Source organism: Vombatus ursinus, unplaced genomic scaffold (genome assembly GCF_900497805.2).
Source record: "Vombatus ursinus unplaced genomic scaffold, bare-nosed wombat genome assembly UNPS02014669.1, whole genome shotgun sequence".
Taxonomy (NCBI): domain Eukaryota; kingdom Metazoa; phylum Chordata; class Mammalia; order Diprotodontia; family Vombatidae; genus Vombatus; species Vombatus ursinus.
Genome location: NW_020954447.1, coordinates 521 through 9,217, shown reverse-complemented (window position 1 = coordinate 9,217; position 8,697 = coordinate 521).

Genomic DNA, 8,697 nt, shown 5'->3' with positions numbered 1-8,697 from the left:
GAATCCACACTGGAGAAAAACCTTATAAATGCAATCAATGTGGAAAGACTTTCAGATGTAGGAAGAGTATTGGTGAACATCAGAGAATCCACACTGGAGAGAAACCTTATGAATGCAATCAATGTGGAAAGGCTTTTACATGGAAGGATGGTCTTGTTCAACATCAGAGAATCCACACTGGAGAGAAACCTTATGAATGCAATCAATGTGGAAAGGCTTTTAAGTGGTGTACCACTCTTAATGTACATCAGAGAATACACACTGGAGAGACACCTTATGAATGCAATCAATGTGGCAAGGCTTTTAAATGGTATACCAGTCTTATTCTACATCAGAGAATGCACACTGGAGAGAAACCTTATAACTGTAATCAATGTGGAAAGGCTTTTAGGGTAAGTAGAGCTCTTACTCAACATCAGAGAATCCACACTGGAGAGAAACGTTAGGAATGTAATCTATGTGGAAAGGCTTTTTAATGGTGCTCTACTTTTACTCTTCATCAGAGATTACACCCTGCGGAGAGACCTTATGAAAATAACCAATGTGGAAAAGCTTTTACATGGATGGACCACCCTTACCCAACATTAGAGAATACACACTGCAGAGGGTCATAGGACTAACAAATTTATGATGTAGGCTTGGAGGGGCAGCTAGATGGCATAGTGGATAGAGCACCAGCCTTGGATTCAGGAGGATGAGTTCAAATCTGACCTCAGACACATAACACTTACTAGCTGTGTGACCCTGGGCAAGTCACTTAACCCCATTGCCTAGCCAAAAAAATTTTTTTTAAATGATGTAGGCTTGGAACTCAGGTCTTTAGGGTTTGAGATCCAGTATTCTATTCACTGCATCAACAGTTGAATTCTGATTTTTAAAGAGAATAGAGTGAAAATGTTCACTCATGGATAAGGTAGAAAATAGAAGGAGAATTTGACAAACTCCTGCTGAGAGATGGAACTTACTTTTTTTTTTAACTCCCTAACTAGTCAAAATGAATTGCTAATTGCTATTACAAAGATTTCTTTTTCTGTTGATTCAGAAGTACTGCATTAGATGATAATTGTACTTTAGCTTCAATTGTAAATATTGATTTTTTTATCATTAATATTTATATACAAAACAATCTTTGAAAGGATAGAATTTCTTCAGACATAACTTGGTTTTTTCTACCACCGGTAAATTGGCTATACTTTCACTGAAACTACCAAATGACTAATGGATAGTCTAACTCACCTTGCTAACCAATTCCTCTGAGAAGCAGCAAGAAAAAAGAAGAGTAATATAATCAAGGGAGAATCTCAAATTAGAAAACAACCTTAGCATTTGAATAGTCTGTTTTTGTAGAAAGATTGTGGTGGCCCATGATGATTTCATGATGACCTCTACTGTGCATGCCTAGTGATAATGGTTTTCAAATAGCCTGCCAGCACTGCTGTAAGAATGCAAACCTAAGTAAGAACTTGAACAGATGATTTCAGATTTGATGAGATGTGATCACAAGGTAACACATGAATGAGGGAACTACTCAGGTGCAGTGATAGGCACTGAAGGTCTTTGCATTCTTGTGATCATTTGCACATGAATGTCCAACCTTCCTGGAAGTTTGGAAACAGTCTGATGTCAATTTGAGAAACTGAAAGAATATGTTGCACATAGTAGCAGTCAGAGTTTGAGGTACTCACTCAACAATCTCCCAAAGAAATGTATTCTTATCATTATAGTTTGGAATCACTGCAGAAAGACTACTGTCAGAATTGAAACATGCACATACTTGATGTCCCAGAAAATAAATATCTTTGTAACCAAACTGGACAATTATTTACCACTTGAGGTGCCACTGACATTTTTAGCTCAAATCCCATGGACCATTGACACAATCCTTGAAGGGGTTTGTGAACCTTGAAAGGGGAATGGGCGCAAGAGAATCAAACATATTGGCCACTTCTGTACAAAAGTGTGATGAACCCAAATTCCTACATCAGACACGTTTTCAGACATGAGCAATCCATGCATTTTTTAAAATTGTGTTTTTTAGAAGGATTTTAATTTTATTTTACTGACCAGAGACATTTAAAGATATATTTTTTAAAAACAAATAGGTAATGCCTTTCTTAAAAAATTAACGGTCAGAAGAAAATCACATGCCTGAGGTAAATACACAAAACTGTTGGTATTCTGAATGTGACCTCAGATAATGCAACAGAAAAAAAAATAAGTTTGAAAATGATCATCAGGGAAATTACATTATGCTTAAAGGTAGGATAGATCATGAAATATTTTGAATATTTAGTTTATGTTCACCAAAGGCATTGTATCTATGAAGAATGGGTTTAAACTACAGACAGGGAAAGGGAAAGACTGAAAGTGGAGATAATTTATTGAGTACTGTGGACAGAGCATGCCCATTCTCAAGGTTTGAATTCTAGTCTCAGCTGCTGGAATTTGGCTCAAGTCACTCATCATTCTTAGCTCATGGCTGGAGTTGTGGATGTGATGAGATGATGGCCCTACCGGTGTCACAGGTATATTTGTGACAATCCAATGTAATGGTGCATGAAGCTCTTTGTAAATTAAATCATCCTTGGCTAATGGCATTTGCAAATGATTAGATTTGCCCCTTTAAGATTTTTCTCTCTTTCTGGAGAAATAGAAAATAACTGAGTTTATATTCTGCTGATGAAGGGAAGGGAATATAAATGTGTGTGTGTGAATAGTCTGTATTTGTTTTATTGTGATTTTTTTTTTTAAGAAGGAGGGGGAGATGGGATTAGAAATGAAGGAAACTATTACAAAGCTAAGAGTTTCTATGGAACAAATTTACAAGTAAAGATTCATGAATGGTGGCTCCTGTGGCTTCAGTTGGAGAAAAATCTGCACATGAGAGAAGCCACAGTGGAGAGAAACATTGTGACTGTAAACAATGTAGAAAGGCTTTTACAAAGAAGAGCTATCTCATTGGACATCAAAGAATACACACTGGAGAGAAACCCTATGAATGTAATCAATGCAGAGAGGCTTATGCATTGAAAAACAGTCTTCTTCAACATCAGAGAAGCCACACTAGAGAGAAACCTTGTAAATCTACACAATATGGAGAGGCTTTTGCATGGATGGACCATCTTACTCAACATCTGAAAGACCGTACTAGAGCAAAACCTTATGACTGTATTCAGTGGTTAAAGTCTTTCGGGTTTAGGTCCAAATTTGTTAAATATAAGAAAATCCACACTGGAAAGAAACCTTATGAGTGCAACCAACATGGAAAGGCTTTTACACCGATGGATCATCTTACCTGATATCATACTATCACTGTCGAGAAACCTTAAGAAAGTAATCAATGTGGTAATGCCTTCAGGCTAAAGACAGTCCTTGTTTACCATCAGAGAATCCATAGGAAATATAGGAATCTTACAACTGACCTGAATGAGGAAAGGCATTGAAATGGAGTACAGAGCTTCTTAGCAGAAAATTCACTCTGGGTACAAGCCATCTATGGACTTCACGTGGAAAGGCTTTCAGCCAGAGATCATCTCTTATCCTTTCATAAGGGGATTTATAATGAAAAGAAACTTTATGAATGTGCCCAGTGGGACATGCCTTTCTCTAGAACATGAAGGTAACTACTTAAGGTTAATTTTGGGGTCTGACTATAATAGAAAGGTGAGATAAGGAAAATAATCTATGCCCACCCTCCAGGTTGCAAAACCAAAAAAGGAGGCAATAGGCTCATAAACTGCAGAAGTGTGAGAGAATCCATCTGGATGTTCTCAAAAATAGTATGTCTTCAGAATAAGGAAAAGACCTTGTTTCAATAGTGTTGATTGGGAAACAATCTTTGGTAAAGGGAAGACATCAGATTTGTTTGATCAAGGATATAAAAATTGGGGCAATTTAGGGGACTTTTATGTTCTCCCACAGGCCACCTATATGCATGTATTCAACCTACATCCAAGCCACTACACTTGACAGTCAAGAAATTTCTCATTAAGTTGAGATAGTTTCTGTCTCCTGATTTGTCTGATGAATTTAAGGGAGAACAGAACTGTTGTATGAACAAAGCAGCCACTGCTAAGCAGGTAAGAAGCCTGGCAATTCCTATCTCCAAAGCTTCCCTCAGTTGGAAGAGAAATCTGAAGGAACTCAGTTCCATGTCAGAGGCATCTGGGCTGTTTGTCACATGCTCTCTATGAATCAGTGAAGGGCTCAGGTCCTGATGAGAGCACCCTCATCAGAGTAATGGTTTCCAGTTCAGAGACCAACAGGTTGGACATAGGGGAGTAATTCAAGAGGCACTATGGGAAGTCTCCATATCCTCCCACCAAGGCAAGTCAGAAAAGTCTTGCTTTGCCAGAAAAGGCAAACACTGATAGCAAGAAAGGCTTCTAATGAAATTCATGTGGAGGCTAATCTTCTTGTTCTCTTGTCACTGAATTTATCAGAGGATCTTGAGTTGGAAGGGCCTTCCAGAGTCCAAACTCATGTCTGCAGAGCCCTCTCTTTGAAAACCTTTCTGCTTGAAGACCTGCTAGGAAGGCAGCCCATCATTAGGACACTGTTCATCCCGTCGGGCTGAACTCTGCCTCTTGCAGCTTATACTCATCGGTCCAGGGTCTTCCCTCTGGGCTCAAGCAGAACAAGTGCGATTGGTCTTAGGTATGACAGCCTTCCAGGTATTTGAAGAGTATTTCATGTTGCCTGCCAAGTTTTCTCTTCTTCTGGATAAGCTGCTTCGGTTCTTTCAACTCATTTGGCATGGTCTGCAGTCCATCATATTCGCAACCCCTCTTTGGACGTATTCCAACTTGTCAATGCCTCTTGTTGATTATCTCCAGTTTACCGTAGATAGACAGAAATAGATACCTCATTTGTCCATACTTATTTCTGGAAGTAGCTGCCAAAGGTGCCACCAAACTGGAGTAGAAATTAGTTTATAAATCAGTTCCTCAGTCGTGTAACCACAACTTAGGAATCCTAAAATCTGTCAGTCATGGATACAGTTATAGATTAGGTAGAAATCAGACCTATGACCCTTGTTGTAACATACATATTTCCACCGGACTCTGATGGCTCTGGGGGAGAGAGTGAGGCTGAGGACTTTGCACAGCTTTGCCTCACTTAAATCCATCTCACTTGCAAGCAAAGAACCAGTAACAACAATCTGTGGGTGAAGAAGCTCATGAGTTCAAAAGTTCAGTGTTCCTCCCTCAGTTAAATGCAAAAGTTCAGTTTTCCTATCAGTCATTATTAATTGGAGAAAAGCTCTGAGCTAAATTTAAAAGTGCAGTACTCCCATAAAACATTCTACTTCAAAAAGAACAGTTATCTCAGCACCACCTGCAAATCACTTCATGTCAGGGAAGTTTGTTATCTTCTACACCTTCAACTATCCTGATTCAATTCCAGGACTGCTGTTATTATCTCTAATAGCCAGGATGATGCCATTCCTGGAAATATTGTCCCTAGGTGTTTTTGTACAATTAGAGGAAATTTGTTATCTATCATTAGTTATTTCTGCAAGATCCAGGTGAAAAGTATCAACATTTTCAAGGTGAAAAGAGGGGCTGTTCCCAGCCCACATTTCAGACTTTCAACCAATCATATTGTCCCTGCCCCCATGGTGCTGTCAGTCCTTTAACCATTTGTACTGTTTTCCCCACCTACCAACCTCTGTTCTTTGTTCTATTTTTTTCTTGAATATGTATTTTTTACTGAAAAAAATCATTCATAAACTAACATACAAAATGTCCAAACACATGAGTAAATGAGATGACAGGATTACTTTTGTGAAAAGTATATGGTCTGCTGTTTGTTTTTTAAACATCTTTAGAGTTCAGTGCAAAAAACATGCCCCTGGCACTCTTGAAAACATAAAGGTCAAATTCAAAAAACCTAGTGATGGACAAACTACCTCTCTTCCAGGACTTTGAGCTCATTGGGGAAGCCCTTGGCCCTCTTCTTCAGTGAATTCACATCGACAAATAAACCGCTAGTGCTCAGAGCTTTGTACCTCAGTTGACTTGATTTTCCCTGTGACAATCATGGTCTAGACACCACCAATGCAATCTCTCCTGAAGGAAGGCTTCAGCTTATGATATCTAATCATGGAAACCATTGTCATCAAAACAGACCTGATTGCCTTGAGGCCATCATGACAGTCTCAACTGATTTGTTGTTCAGTCATTTCAGTCATATCTGACTCTTTGTGACCCCATTTTGGGAGGAGCAGAGTTCTTGGCAAAAACACTGGAATGGTTTATTTCCTTCTCCACTTCATTTTGCAGATGAGGAAACTGAGGCAAACAGGGTTAAATGACTTGGCCAGCTTCATACACTTAGTATCTGTGGCTGGATTTGAGCTGACTGAATTGAGTCTTTCTGATTCCAAGCCCAGTGTTGTATGCACTTTGGCACCAATTAGCTGCTCTTAGTCTCACCTTAGAGGAGCCTGTAAGCTTATAGGACATTTTGGGTTAGGATTTAAAGTTATAAGTGGTACCATACAGAATCTCCATTTGCCCAAGGGCCATTTGTTATTGGCACTTTAAATTATAGAGCCCACTAATTTCAGCTAGATAGTGTCTGCTTCATGGTACCTGGTCCATATCAGGCATAAACTTGAGAATGTTCCTGGTCAACTCCATCTAGTCTTGTGGATACTGACACAGCAAGGAGGATTTGGAATTCAAAAAGAAGTCATCGCCTACTTTGGGTGAGCCAAAATGTATGAGGTGCTGAAAACAGTTTTCATATTTCCATGCTTTTGGTCAAAGGGACACCAATGGCAGCACCTGCAGAGCAAGGAAGGTGTGGGAGAAACTTTATTCTTCATCAGGGATTAGTCTGCAAACAGGCAGAAGGAGCAGTGTGAAAAAGGAGTGGCAAGGTGACAGGCATAATGGAAGAATAAAGCAGCTAAAGCAAGTTTAAAACAAAAGCTAGAGCTCCCAAAAGATAGAGGCAAACAGCTTTAGGCATATACAGAGCTCAAGTGGGGAGGGAGCCCTTTTTCTCACAGACCTGGTCAGGACTCTTGGGAAAGACATCAGTGTCAGATGTCTCCTTCAGGCTCCTACAGAGCTGAAGAGCAAGGTCTCCTGTGGGCTTAGATGTCCACTCAGAGTGGGCAGTTTTTAGGTGTGCCAGATTTAGGAGTCTATTCCCACAAGTCTGGCAGCTGTAGGCATGGTCAGAAGGACTTGATAAGGGGCCCTTAGAAGACATATGGGTTGGCAATTGAGAGAAAACACCAGAATGTCAGTCCTTGATTAAAGGCACATAGAGAGGTCCAGTTTCCCAGCCACACAGGGCTAGGTTCAAACAATGCGATAAAGTTTTTCTCACAATTCCCAAAAGTGCATGATTAGGTTAAGTCAGGTACCGATCAAACTCTTCAGAGGGCTCACAGTGGACTAGTTTTGAGAATGGAGATTTACATGTCGTCAAGGTAACCAAGAAAACTTACACATAAACCTTGCAAAGCAATACCATCATTAATACTAATGTTACCTACAATCAAGTCACCTTGTACCCCAGTAACCCATTCTCAATGTCCTTTTAAGCAGCACATTTTGAACACCAGATGTCTCATGTAGTTATCTGGTCCCCAGATATCTTTTTCTTGGACAATAGGTTTTATTCTCAGGACAGCTCTAGTACAGGGTTTTGCTTCTCTGGTTCCAAATCTAGAAGTTCCTAGATAAGTCTGAGTTAGTACGATTTAGTGCAATCACTTAAATTTGCTTCTACAACCTTGTAACTCCAGAGGATTTGTTTGCTGTTTCTATCCTTACCTGAATCCCGAACCTGATATAAGAATCTTTTAAAAACTTGAGAGTCCAATTATAAAATGAGCTCTTTTGCCTCTTAAAATTATCAGACAGATGCTTTAATAATGGAAAAATAATTTCACTTTCTTCACCATTATCCATACAATTTGTATATAAAATCCAACTTTGAGAACTTATTACCAAAACATACTCAATCTGAATTTCCATGATAGATAAGCTTTGGAAGCCAGTCAGGTACATCTGTATATAAATTTTTGGGTGGGAAAAAAAACCAATTTAATCTTGTTGCTTTTCTCAAAATTTACTATTCCATTTAATTAGAAAAAAAAACTATCACCTTACAGCTTTGTCGTAGTACTCTGAATAATCATTTCCCCTTAGGAGGATGTCATCCCTGTATTATTATTTGACCACAAATATAGGTTAAAATTGTGAGATTCATAACTTGGTGTCCTATTATGGTAATGCAGAGATTTTCCAGTATCCATTATTCAATAGATTTAGTATGGTACTTAAAAAAACTTCTTGATTATAGAATTTTCTATGAAAGGAGAAAGGAACATAGCTACAGCAATGTCATATATCATAACAGAGAGGAAAATCTTCCTTAGCTCTATTTGATTCCAGGAATGAGTCCTATCTGGCAGCCAATCATGTACTCACCAGGTATCTAAAGCAGGGCTCAGAACTGACGAGGTGGGGAATTTTCCTTGTCAGATAGGAAATAGCACGATGGGGAACTGAGTCAGGCAGGTCCTCCATAGGCCATGCAAGGTTATCCTCAAAAGTTTTCCCAGGTTCAGATATCCACCTCTCTGTTTTCAGGCTGTCACACATGCTGTTTTCTACTATTGGCTTCATCACAAGTTAGAAAATTATCTCTAATCAAAGCTCAAAACAAGAGTAA